We start from the raw sequence: 12,645 nt of genomic DNA, 5'->3' as shown, positions 1-12,645 counted from the left end.
AATAATGGCAATTCAGCCATTATTACTTTGAATACATTTTTCTGCTCTTATGGTCATGGGCAGAATACTGACCTTGACCCAGCCTGTGTCCATGCCTGATCTGAGTGTATTGCCTTATGTAGAAAAAGGAAATTTGCATATGTGATTAAGATTATCTGGAAGCAAAAATTCTTTGATATTTGAAGATTATCCTAGATTTTCTTTTCCTGGCTGAGGTCAGAGTTGGAGGGAGATGTGACCACAAAAGGTGGTCAGGTTGCTACTTAGCATATCTTCAGAAGTTACTTTATATAACCGAACCCATCTTTCCTTTAACTTGAGTATCATCTCCCATCTCACCCCCTCCTTAGCTCCTGGCACCACCATGTAACTTTGTTCCTCTATCGATTTGACTGTTGAGGAATGTGGACGTTTTCTATGGGCTGGGAGATTTCCCCCTAGATGGTAACAGAAATAGAGTCATGCTGGAAGCTTCATTTTGGTGCGGTATAATCTATGCTACACATCTAGCCTGCAGACACATACACAAGCACTGCTGCTTGAGGTGCGCACACAATACCTCTCTCTAGCCTCTCTTTCTGATGCGTGCTTTATTTATTTGATGGTAACTTGTGCCAGTGCCTGGTCTTGGGTTTTTAGTTTTTGTTCTCTCTGTCTCTCTGTCTCTCTGTCTCTGTCTCTGTCTCTGTGTGTGTGTGTGTGTATGTGTGTGTGTGTGTTCACGCGCGCGCGCGCGTGCTCTGCAGGTTAGAAACATCCTCTTGGTCTGCCTTCAAATTCACTGATCTTTTTTTTTTCTTTTCTACCAATTAAAATCCATTGTTGACCCTTTTAGTGAGTTTTTCATTTTGGTTATGTTACTTTCCAATTCCAGTATTTCCACGCGGTTCTTTTTAGTTTAAAACTTTATGTGTGAGTAGTCGCATGTGATGAGTCATTGTTATCACATGTTCCCTTAGCACATTAAATAGAGAGTCATTTGACTATTTTAGTTTCCACATGTAAGTAAGATCATAAGGGCTGGCCCAATGACTCAATGGGTAGAACCACTTTCTGCCAAGCCCTTCTGTGTTTAGATTCCACTTGACAAGATCTCTTTCATGTGCATTCCATGTTGCAGGATGACAAGACTTTCTTGCCACGGTCCTTAGCCACTACTTCATAATTGTGTACTGCACACAGTTAGCTGGTTGTCCCTGTGTCTTGGCTATCGTGAGTAACACTGCAGTGAGCACTGGAGAGAAAAGCATCTTGATTTCAATTCTCTTGAACAAGAGCCAGAAGTAAGATTCCTAGGTTGTATGTCAATTCTCCAATTTAACCTTTGGAGTCATCTCTACTTTATTTTTTTCATGGGAAATAAACCGATTTGTTTCCACTAATATGCCAGAACTCTCCTTCCTCTGCCCCTTCACCAACATCTGTCTTTTGTCTCTGTAATGGCAGTATTGACATGTGTGAATGATAACACATTGTGGTTTGGCTTGGATTTCTCTAATGGTTAGTGATGCTTAAATTCCTTTTTATAGATCTGACAGCCACTTGTATGCCATCTTTTGGGGGAGATTTTTATTTAAATCCTGTCAATTTTCACATTTATTTTTTACTTTGCAACTGAGTTTATGAGTTCTTTATATATTGTTGTGGTAATCCCCCTTATTAGATAAGGGTTATTATTTTTTTAAAAAAATGTGTCCTTCTCCTACTTCTCCCAGACAACCTCTCTCAGCATGTCCCCTTCCCACTTCCATGTCCTCTCCTGTTTTGTTTTCTAACTCAGTGTGTCCAATTAGTGCTGCCTGTCCAAACATTGACTGATCTTCATGGCTTGCTCTGTGCAGGTAGCTAGAGCTGCAGTGAATCATGGGAGCAACAGTATGTCACATCTAGAAAACAGTACTTCAGAATACTGCTTTCTATCCTCTGGCTCTTCCCTTCTTCCCGCCCCTCTTTCTCTGTATCCTCTGAGCCTCAAGGGGTGATATAGATGTCACATTTAGGGCTGGCCACTCACCGGTCATTTCTTCTCAGCACTTTGACCAGTTACCATGGTAACTGTAGAAAGAAACTTCTCTCTGGGCGGTGGTGGCACACTCCTTTAATCTCAGCACTTGAGGGGCAGAAGCAGGTGGATCTCTGAGTTCAAAGCTAGCCTGGTCTACAAAGTGAGTTCCAAGACAGCCAGGGCTACATAGAGAAACCCTGACTTGAAAACACCACCCCCCCCACCCCACCCCACCCCCGTCCCAACAAAAAGAAAGAAACTTCTCTGGCTCAGGTTGACAGCAGCACTGACTATGGGTACAACCATAAATGTCTAGAAGGCAGTTTGAGAGCCTCTACCCACTTATCAAAACAGTAGCAGCAGGTTCCCCACTAGGGCCATGATCTCCTGAGCCGTGGGCTCTTGACCAGTTTACAGTGTCAGGCATGAATCCCTTCCTGTGAAACAGTCCTCAAATCTAATTAAAAAGTGGAGAAATAGGGTTTTAAAATATCTCCTACCATTCCATGGGTTACCTTTGCATTTTCATCTATTTGATCACTTCCTATACTGTGTAGAAGCCTCGTAGTTTTATTTAGTTCCACTTATTTATTTTGGCTTTGGGTGTCATATAAACAAAATAAAACAAAACAAACAAAAACACAAGGCTAATGTCAAAGAGTTACATTTTCTTCTAGGAATTTTATGGTTTCAATTTTCAGATTGAAGTTTGTGTTCTATTTTGAGTTGGTGAAGGATTCAGTTTTGCTGCAAGCCAAAGGAAAATGTAATGGAATCTGGCTACTATCACAAAAGCTACTTCTTGGAAAGGTCAAGGACTTTTCTGAAGGTCAATCCATGGCTTAAGTCTTGGTGATATTTTAGCTTTTGTATATATATTAGCTGGTTCCTACAATGATTTTCTTGTATGCTATGTGTGGTTCCAAAAAATTCTAACAGTGTATTTATCTAAAATACCTATCAAGTATCCAAGGCCAAATGATCTCCTGAACTAAGGTAACACCCTTATGGAAACAATACTTGTCTACTAGGTCAGGCGGATAGCTTTATTTCTTGTTCAATTTTAGCTGAGACCCTCCTTTATTATACAGCCTTACTAACATTATAGATGACTTCTAACTTCTTACCTAACCACTTCTAGGAATGTAGACTGAACACATAAATCCTCTTTTCTTGATATACTAATCGATCATAGGCTCTCAGTTGACCTCCTCCTTTCCACTCCCTTTTTGGGTTGTAAAAGAAAACCTGATGGTCACTCCCTGAGGAAAACTCTTGTCTGCCTTTATGATCCTGTAAGAATTCAAGCCTGGTGACCTTGCTCTGCCAGGGGATTGCTGTTGCTTGGGTCTATAACTAAATACCTGAGAGACTTGGGGGGAACTAAGGGGGATAAGGACACTTGGAGGAGGATTTGAGGGAGAGAACTTGAGCATGAGATGGAGAAGAGAAAAGAGAATGGAAGAACTAGATGGGTGAAAACTGGAGAGGAATGAACTAGATGGGGAAGAACTAGATTGAAGGGCTAGAAAAAAGTACTAGATGGATGAGATGGAAGATGAGGAAGAGCCAGATGGGGAAGAAGGAGATGGGAGAGGATCTAAGATGGGAAGGAACTAGATGGATGAGGACTTAGATGGAGCAGAACTAAGATGAGAGAATTAAGATAGAACTTAGAGGGGACAGCAGATAAATGAAGAGAGAAATTAGGCAAGAAAGGAGCTAGGTATGAGAGCAGAAGCTTGTAGAGAGAGAACTGACACAGAATAATAAAGTGTAAGAACTGGAGTTTCGTGTACGTAGATTCATTTCATATCATCACAGATTAGATTATCAGCTGGTTGTAGATTCTTTCTGGACCCTGGGAGGGGACTATTCAGGGAGTGGACCTCCACAGTCCCCATCACAGTTTCAGTCTTCTGATTATAGATATTCAGTTTTCCCAACATTTTAAAAAAGAGACCACTATTCCTTCATGTGCAGTATTGTAGCTTTATTTCTGTACCTATTATTCTATTACACTGGCCCATGTATTTGTTCTTAGATCTTTGCCATGCTATTTTGATTACTGTTACTTTGTAATAAAAAAATTAGAAAGTGTGATACAACTAAAGTTATTTTTTTCCTGTTCAAGCTTGCCTTTGTCTGGATCTTTGGTCATTCCATATTAATTTTGACTCATTTGTCCTTTGTCTATGTAAGATGTCACTGAAATGTTGCTAGATTGTATTGAATCTATTTTATTACTTGGGTAATTGAGACATTTTAACAATATTAATTGCTTTAGTTTATGATCATAGGAAATCCTTTCATTTATTTTATTTTCTTCCATTACTCAATGTTGTGGTTGGAGTCTCTATTGCTGCAATGAAACATTATGACCAAAAAGCAAATTGGAGAGGAAAGGGTTTATTTGGCTTACACTTCCACATCATAGTCCATCATTGGAGGAAGTCAGAACAGGAACTGAAGCAGGGCAGGAATCTGGAGGCAGGAACTGATGCAGAGGCCATGGAGGAATGCTTACTAGATTGCCTACTGGCTTACTTCCATGGCTTGCTCAGCCTGCTTTCTTATAGAAGCCCAGGGGTGCCACCACCCACCATGGGTGGGTCCTCCCCCATTGATCACTAATTGGGAAAATGCCTTACAGGTGGATGTTATGGAGGCGTTTCCTCAACTGAGGTTCCTTCCTCTCTGATGGCTCTAGCTTGAATCAAGCTGACACACAAAATCAGCCAATACACTCAGTATCTAAAACTCTTTAGTGGACAGATACTTTACACTCCTTATGTTTGTTCTTTAGTATTTTACTTTATCATCATTATTTGCGTTTTATGCCATTCCATATGATCAAGTGTTCTTGATCACTTTATTGGTATTTCACAATGCATAAAAACACAACTGAGTTTCCCTTCCTTCCTTCTTTCCTTCCTTCTTCCTGTCCTGCAACTTTATTGGGTTTGGTAAATAGTTCTAAAAGATGTTTTGTTTTGTTTGTGTGTGTGTGTGTGTGTGTGTGTGTGTGAAAGAGAGAGAGAGAGAGAGAGAGAGAGAGAGAGAGAGAGAGAGAGAGAGAGAGAGAGAGATCTTCAAGAGGATTATTCTATTTGCAAAGAGAGACAACTTTGTTTCTTCTTTGAATGACTTTATTTATCTTGCTTAATTTCTCAGATTAGAACAATAATGAATAGAAATGGGTATGATAAAAAGGATGCTTCTGTGTTCTACTTCTGATTTAGAAGAAAACTGATAGCATATCACCTTTGGGATGTTAGCTGTGGTCCTGTCATATATGACCTTCATTACGTTCACATGCATTCTTTCTAGGCCAAGTTTGTTGAGGGTTTATTATTGCTGATTTGTTTGTTTTTGGAGATGAGGTTTTATGATATAGCCTAGGCTGGCTTTGATCTTGCTATGTAACCCAGGCTGATCTGGAATTTGTAACCCCTCTGTCTCAGCTTCACTATCATTGGTATTTGAGGCATGCAGTACCACTTCTGGCTTGAGAGTTTCTGTGTTGAACAGATGTTGAAATGTCGTGTGTGGTTTAAGATTGGGGCTTGCTGTGTTATGCAAACCAGCCTGCAACTTACTATATAGCCCAAGCTAGCCTCAAACTCATGGCAATCCTACATTAGTGCCGACATGGCAGGCATGAGCCACTGCTACATAGCCAGATGCTACATTTTATCAAACGCCTCTTCTGTGTCTATGGTGAGGATCAGTTTTATCTTTCATTCTAATAAGGTAATGTCTCACATTTATAAGTTCTCAAATGATGAGCAAGTATTGAATGACAAGAATAAAGCTCATGAGCTCATGATGTAACTTTATTTTAATGTGCTGTTAGATTGAACCTTTTTGAGAATTTATGCATATATATTCCTCAGAAATACTGGTCTTTTTTTTTAAAGGTTTTTTTTTTTTTTGCTCTGGTTTTGTATCAGGTAAGGTGGGCCTATAAAATGAGCTTGGAAGTGTTTTTTCCCTTTCAACATTTTGGCAGGAGTTTGGAGAAGATTGGCCACATATGCTTCTCTAAATGTATTGTGGAATTTACCAATGGATTTATGAATAGAGACATGAAGTCTTGGGCTTTTCTTTGTTGTGAAGTCTTTGATTACTGTTTGAATTTCCTCCCTCATTGAATTTCTGTTTAGATTTAATTTTTCATGATTCAGACAGGTTGAGTATGTTTAGGAATTTTTCTTTTACGTGAAAGTATGGACAGTATGCTGGCCTATGATTGCCCACACTCCTCTCCTATGATCCTCTGTGTTTCTATGAAACCAGTTGTACTGTTTCCCCTGCAATTTTATTCAAGTCCTTTCTTTTTCCTTAGTCTAGCCAAGGGTTCTTAATTTTATCTTAAAAAATAATTGGGTTATGACATTATCTCCTTTCTTGGGTTAATTTGTGGCTCAGTTTGCTATATTTACTTCCTTGGGGTCTAAGCTTAGTTTTGGGGGTTCCCCTTTTTTCACTGTAGGTCATTATTATCACTATGAAGTTTCCTCTTACAACTGTTTTTGCTGCACACTGCAAGCTCTGGTATGTTGTCTTTCCATTCTTATTCGTCTCAGTCTCAAGATACATTTTTATTGCCCTTTTGACATTGCTTACATATTTGTGCATGTTCCAACTTTCCTCCTCGTATTGGTTTCTAGTCTCATACTGTTATGATTAGGGAAGATATTTAATATGATTTAAATCTCCTTAAGTTTATTAAGACTTTTGTGGCCTAACATCCTAGAGAATGTTCTGTGTGTTGGGGAAGAATGTTTCATTCTGCTTCCGCTGAATTGAACCGTGTGAGTTGTGGTTAGTTCTATTTGACTTAGAGTGATATTCATGTCTATTGTTTTCTGGCTGGCTGATCTATTCTTTGCTGAAAATTATTATTGTTATGCTGTCAATTTCCCCTATCAGTCTTTAATTTGGGTGCTCTAGTATTGTGTGCATATATGCTTATATAACTGTTAAATAGTTTCTTTTTTTCTTTTTTGAGACAGATAACTATATGAGATCCTCCTGTCTCAGCCTTCTGAATGCTGGTGTTAAAGGCTTGCATGACCATACTTAGGTATCCTTGTGGCATTTTTGACAGTCTATTTTATCTGAGTAAAACTACTTTATTCATTTTTTGGTTATTATCTACACACAATAGTTTTTTTTTTCTATCTTCTTTATGAGATCTCAGAAGAAAACCTAGTCAAGCATTTTAGGGCAGGTGACCTCAAAACCAAGCGGTTCTGCTCCTTGTCCTGGATGACGTATTGAAAGAATCTGGAAATGCCTTTGGTTCTGTTAGCAGACCTGTCTTGGCCAGAGACCAGAAATGGCAAACAGTGTTTCAGGGCACTGCATCAGTGGGTTCCTGTCTTCATCTTTCTTCCCTTCTACCTCACAATTCAGTGAGCACAGATGCCTCGAAGCTGTGTGTGAGCTGATACCTCTCTGGCCCTTGAAGGTGTGCCCATAATTCTAGCCCAGTCACTAGGATGGAGTGCACATGAAGACTTGGTGGGTGGGCCAGCTAGAGTGACCATTTACTTCCCCATGAGTCTACCTAGGAAGGTCTTGTTAACCCCTTGACGAAGACCCTGAGTGGCAACCCTTTGAGAGAGCTCTGCTTGCTTTTAAACTATTGTCTACAATAAAACTCTTTTCTGAAACGTATTCAAGTTTGGGAGGTGAAAGACCAGGAAACCACTAGTTCTCAGTGGCTATTGGTTGTTCCAGACCCGAGCCCCCGAGTTACGTTCACCTGAGTCAAGGAGGCCTCCGCTGTACTCAACGACACTCCCCACACCAGTTTTAATTTCACTGTGTGTCACACCTATTTCCCTTTCTCTGTGTTTTTTTAACGCCCAGTCTGGGGGTTTGTGTACTTTGTTCCTTTTCCTCTTTAACCGCCACACATCTTAGTGCTTCATCGCTCTGTCTTTTGATCGAAGAATTTAACCCAAGTACATTTAAGGTAAGCATTGGTAGAGAGCTTGTGTGTGCCATTCATTCTTTCTGACTCTTGTATTGCCCTTTGGCCTTTTCTCCCTCTTTGTTGTCTTACTTGGTGATTTGATTTTTTGTATGTTTCCCCCAAGTTTTCCTATTGTATAAGATTGTATGTCATAAAACATTATGTATATGTATATATACACACACACACACATATCTTATGCATACCTCTCCATTTCTAAAATACCTGAAATAGTCAATTTTAGGTAGAAAGCAACTTCAGCCCTTCGGTCATTCTTATGACATAAAAATTTACACTTTTTAATAATATGTCTAAAATACTGTACCTATAGTGATTTTTAATATTTTTTGTTAGGTAGCTAGACACCAGCAGATTATTGAAGGCCAGTAAAGATGGATTCCTCCATCTTCACCAGCTTGTATAGCCGCAAATGGAAGCTGGAGGACTCCGCTTGCTGCTGGGACTTGGCCATCCTGTATCAGCTGTCACCGCTGGTCCTATATTACCTGTCACCACTACCAAAGCAAATTAGAAGACAGAGATTAGAAGAGGGGAAAGTTTTACATCAGTGCTCGGGAAAACGGAACAGAGACTGTCTCAAAGCAAAGTAATCCCCATTTTCCCAAAGGGAAGAAGGATCTCAAGGATTTCATGGGGAGATGGGTGGAAGATGTCCCTACTGGGCAGAGTCCCTTGTTCCTACATGGGCTGTTGTCTGAATCAGTCCTGCAGGCTTGTTCACATCAGGCCCACTCCACATGTCCCCATTAACAATCTAAATTTTCGGGTATAAAGTAGTAGGTAAAGGAATTGGGAGTCATCACAATTGGCCCTCCTCACAAGTTCAAATACCACATGAGAAGAGGGAGACAGCATTGCAGCTCCCCTGAAACTCAGAGTTCTAAGTGAAAGTACAGCCATAGATGAGCCGAAAAACAGGAAGGCGGAAGTCACAGGACTTCATTGAATTCAGCCAAGGGAAGGCGATTTCCTCCTGCTAAAGCAAGACTTTTTTTTTTTAATAGATACGTTTAGATTTTTGATTCAATTCTTTCTAATCGGCTAATCTGTTATATATTACTCATCAAAAGGATAAAATCTGAGTCTTGTCTCCAGCCCTGTGTAGGGACAAGAAGTTCTGAACTGACTGGAAGGTCAAAAGTTTACTATGTAGCAGAAGGCCATAGGTACCATTATTTCTCCTCTAAGAGTCAACCCAAATGGGACTGTCAGTCACCGAGACATGTAACGCCCCTCAGGAAAGATGTCTGGTCCAAGATTAGAAACAGTACAAAGCCCACCTAAACATGTAGATCCCTTTGGCCATTGCCCATCCACTCCACTTTATCTTGTAAAAAACCCCACCTAGCCGCTGCGCTATGCTGCATGTAGAAGGGAGGTGAAGGGGAGGCTGGAGTGACCCCCTGCTAAGGCTTCGAACATTCTGAATTTGTGTAGATACTGACTTTTGCCTGTGAGTTTTGCATCTTCGTGTGTTTTTATGTTGAGAATTAACACCCCCTTGCTTCCGCTGCTTGTTATAAGGCAGAGGTAGTGAGGAATTCTCTTACTTTTATTCCCTTGGGGAAAGTCTCTTCTGCCACACGTTTCGGGATTCAGGGCCTGAGTCCTGTGAAGCAGTCTCGGTTGGCAGACCTCCCCAGCTTTCATCAGTTTACATATATCACCTAACTCTGCTGACCTGAAAGGCTTCTGGTGAGAAATCCGCTTGTAGTAGTATGGGGCTTTCTCTTACATGCAATGAGTCTTTTTTTTTTTTTTTTTTTTTTTGTCATTGATTTCTGACAATATGTTTATGTTGTGTCTCCATGAAAACCTTATTTCACTAGGCTTGGCGTACTCTGGGCTCTGTGTGTGTTCATTCCCCCCCACAGGCTTTCACTTTTCCTTCCTTAAACTAGCTTCCCGCCTTTCATTTTTCAATTCTCTCTAAATAGGCCTATGGCCTATTGCTTTGCTTTTGGGGTTCTTAATCTCAGCAATAAAGTCATTTAAAAAAGGAACTTGAAAGGAAGCTCAAGGACAATTTTATTAGAGTTTAAGAGAAAAAAAAAATACCAGGACAGGCAAGCTGTAGGCTTTGGCAGCTGCCAGGAGAAGAGAAATGGAGAAGAGAGGAAGCCATGCAGTTGGCAGCGGAAGTCTACAGGCAGCCATAGGACAAGAGAGCTTCAAAGCAAACGTGAAAAAGCCCAGCGTACCGTGGAAAGCATGCTCTGCTTTTGGTCAGTATCTGGAAAAGAGAATAACAAAAGCAAAAGTTATGCTTTTCTGAGTCCTAACTAGCACCATGATGCTCTCTGCGAGCGTCCCCCACATCCGCACCAAGGAAGTTGTTTCTGGGAAGGAAAGGTACGTTATCTCATTAAGGGGATAATAATCCCTTCCATCCCCTTTTTGGCAGCCTGGGATGCCAGGTCTCCAACCTGGGCAAGAGATGGAACTTAGAACAAAGCCCAGACACCTTCTTCACCTTTTCATGCAATTTAGATTCCATGATGAGAGAGCTGATATTTGCATTTTCTAGTGTTACCAGGGGGTGAGAGGCAGCGTCAAAAGCTCCAGTAGCCACAGGCCACTTTCTTCCTTTTTCTTCTGTGGGTCTGCTGTTGATATTCCCTATTATATTTTTATTTCAGTCATTATAGTCTTCACCTCCAGAATTTCTGCTGGGTTCTTTCTAGTCACCTCTCTTTGCTGAATGGCTTATTTTGTTCATGCATCATTTTCACTTAGCTGTCTCTTTATGTTCTCCTGCAAACTGAACCACTTTAAGATTGAATTCTTTGTCAGGCAACTTGTACATCTTTGTTACCTTATGGCCAACCACTGAAGCTTCGTTCTGCTCATTGGTGCTGTCATGTTAGTGTTGGTATGTTCCTTAAACGTTGCTTTGCTATCTTTGTATTTGAAGAAGCAGGCATTACCCTGTTCTGACTGGTTTGCCACTCAGCCAATGTATGGATTCTAGGGGTCTTTCAGACCTTTTATATGAATGTGTCCTCTTCATTCTTCTTGAGGAAACCAGGGCTGTATGCTTTCTCCCAATATGGCAAATTGAGGGTTGAGTACCTGTTTGTTTATCATAGAATGATGGCCTGGGATTTTTAAAATTTTGCATCATTTCTCAACTGCACAGAGTTAATATGGCTACTGGTACCCATGCACACACAGACAATGGGTAAGGGATAGACGCAGTGTTGGAGTTACCTGGCTAGTTGGAGGGGCTCTATAGGTGAGGCATCTGTAGATGTTTAGTGAAGTCCATAAGCCTGTGAACAGGATCAGCATTGGTTGTCGAGATCACCATAGTATTTGCTATAAAATTCTGTTTGCCGCAGCCTCATTTCCTGCATGGCGAAAACAAATATTGAAATACCAAAAACAAATATTCTTGAGATTGCACAAACAAACAGTAAGGCAAATGCAACTTTGAAGTTCATTTATTTTCATAGAAAAGGTGTACCAGGAGCCAAATTCACCTAGCTTTTATTCTAACACAGGTGGTGGCTGAGCCTTGCCCCCATTGGCTGGGGTCTGGCCTCCTAGTCTTTCCACTGGCTTGTTTTAAAAGTATTGGCAGAAAGGACATGAAGGAAGAGGGAATGGAGACAGCTGCTGTAAGCCATCACATTCCCAGAGTGTACAGGATCTTTTTATAAACACTTTTACCAGGTGGGGGAGATTTATGAATATTGGTCCTTGGCAGGCTAGCTCCCTTTGATGGAAAAAAGAAAACTCTTCTTACAGGGGTGTAATCAAAGTGGGTCTCTTAGGCAGTGCTCTATAAAGTTTCACACTTCTGGTCCTCCCACCCTCCCCTCACTTCTCGTGGAATGGAACCTGTAGTCCAGATCTGCAACACGTGATGGTGGCCATGTAGGAACGATCAGTCCCTGATGTAAGTTACTGATCCTAACTTGAAAAAAAAAATGACAGATTTTCATGAAAAGTATCTTGATTTTTTGTATGCTCTTTACATAAACTTCTAAAACCTTTTTATATTCATCTAGCTATATTACCATTTTTTTAAAGAGATGACCTGTCAAGGTTTTTATGTAGATATTTTGTAATTCTGTCTAATCAAATTTTATCCATCATGTTTTCAAATTGTTGATTTTCCAATTCCAGCATTTTCTCCAAATTTACCACTCAGTACTTGGTATTCTCCTTTGAAGCAAGAATTCTCATTCCTCCTTTTTGTTCTTACTTTAGATAGGCTCTTACTATGTAGCCTGGCTGGCCTGGAGTTTCCTGTGTCAACCAGGGTGGCCTTGGACTCACAGAGCTCTGCCTGCCTCTGTCTTCCAAATGCTGTACTTACAGGTGTGTGTGACCAGGCTTGGCTCCCCTTCCTGATCACTAGCTCTCCATCATTCATTATCTCTGTTGTCAGTAATGACTTTATGAGTTCCTATTTTCCCCAACAGTGGGTTCATACTTCATTGTGATCACTTTTTTCTATTCAATTTGTCTAGGTTTAACCAGTAGTGGCCCCTTCAGTGATATTTTCATATATTATTTTTAAGTTTTGTTTTGTTTTATTCTGTTTTGTCTCATTATGTAGCTTTAGCTGTCCTGGGATGTGCCATATATAGCAGGCTGGACTTGAATTCACAAAGAACCACCTGCC

The sequence above is a fragment of the Peromyscus eremicus genome, chromosome 11, assembly GCF_949786415.1.
Source record: "Peromyscus eremicus chromosome 11, PerEre_H2_v1, whole genome shotgun sequence".
NCBI classification, from domain to species: Eukaryota; Metazoa; Chordata; class Mammalia; order Rodentia; family Cricetidae; genus Peromyscus; species Peromyscus eremicus.
This window is presented reverse-complemented; position numbering follows the sequence as displayed.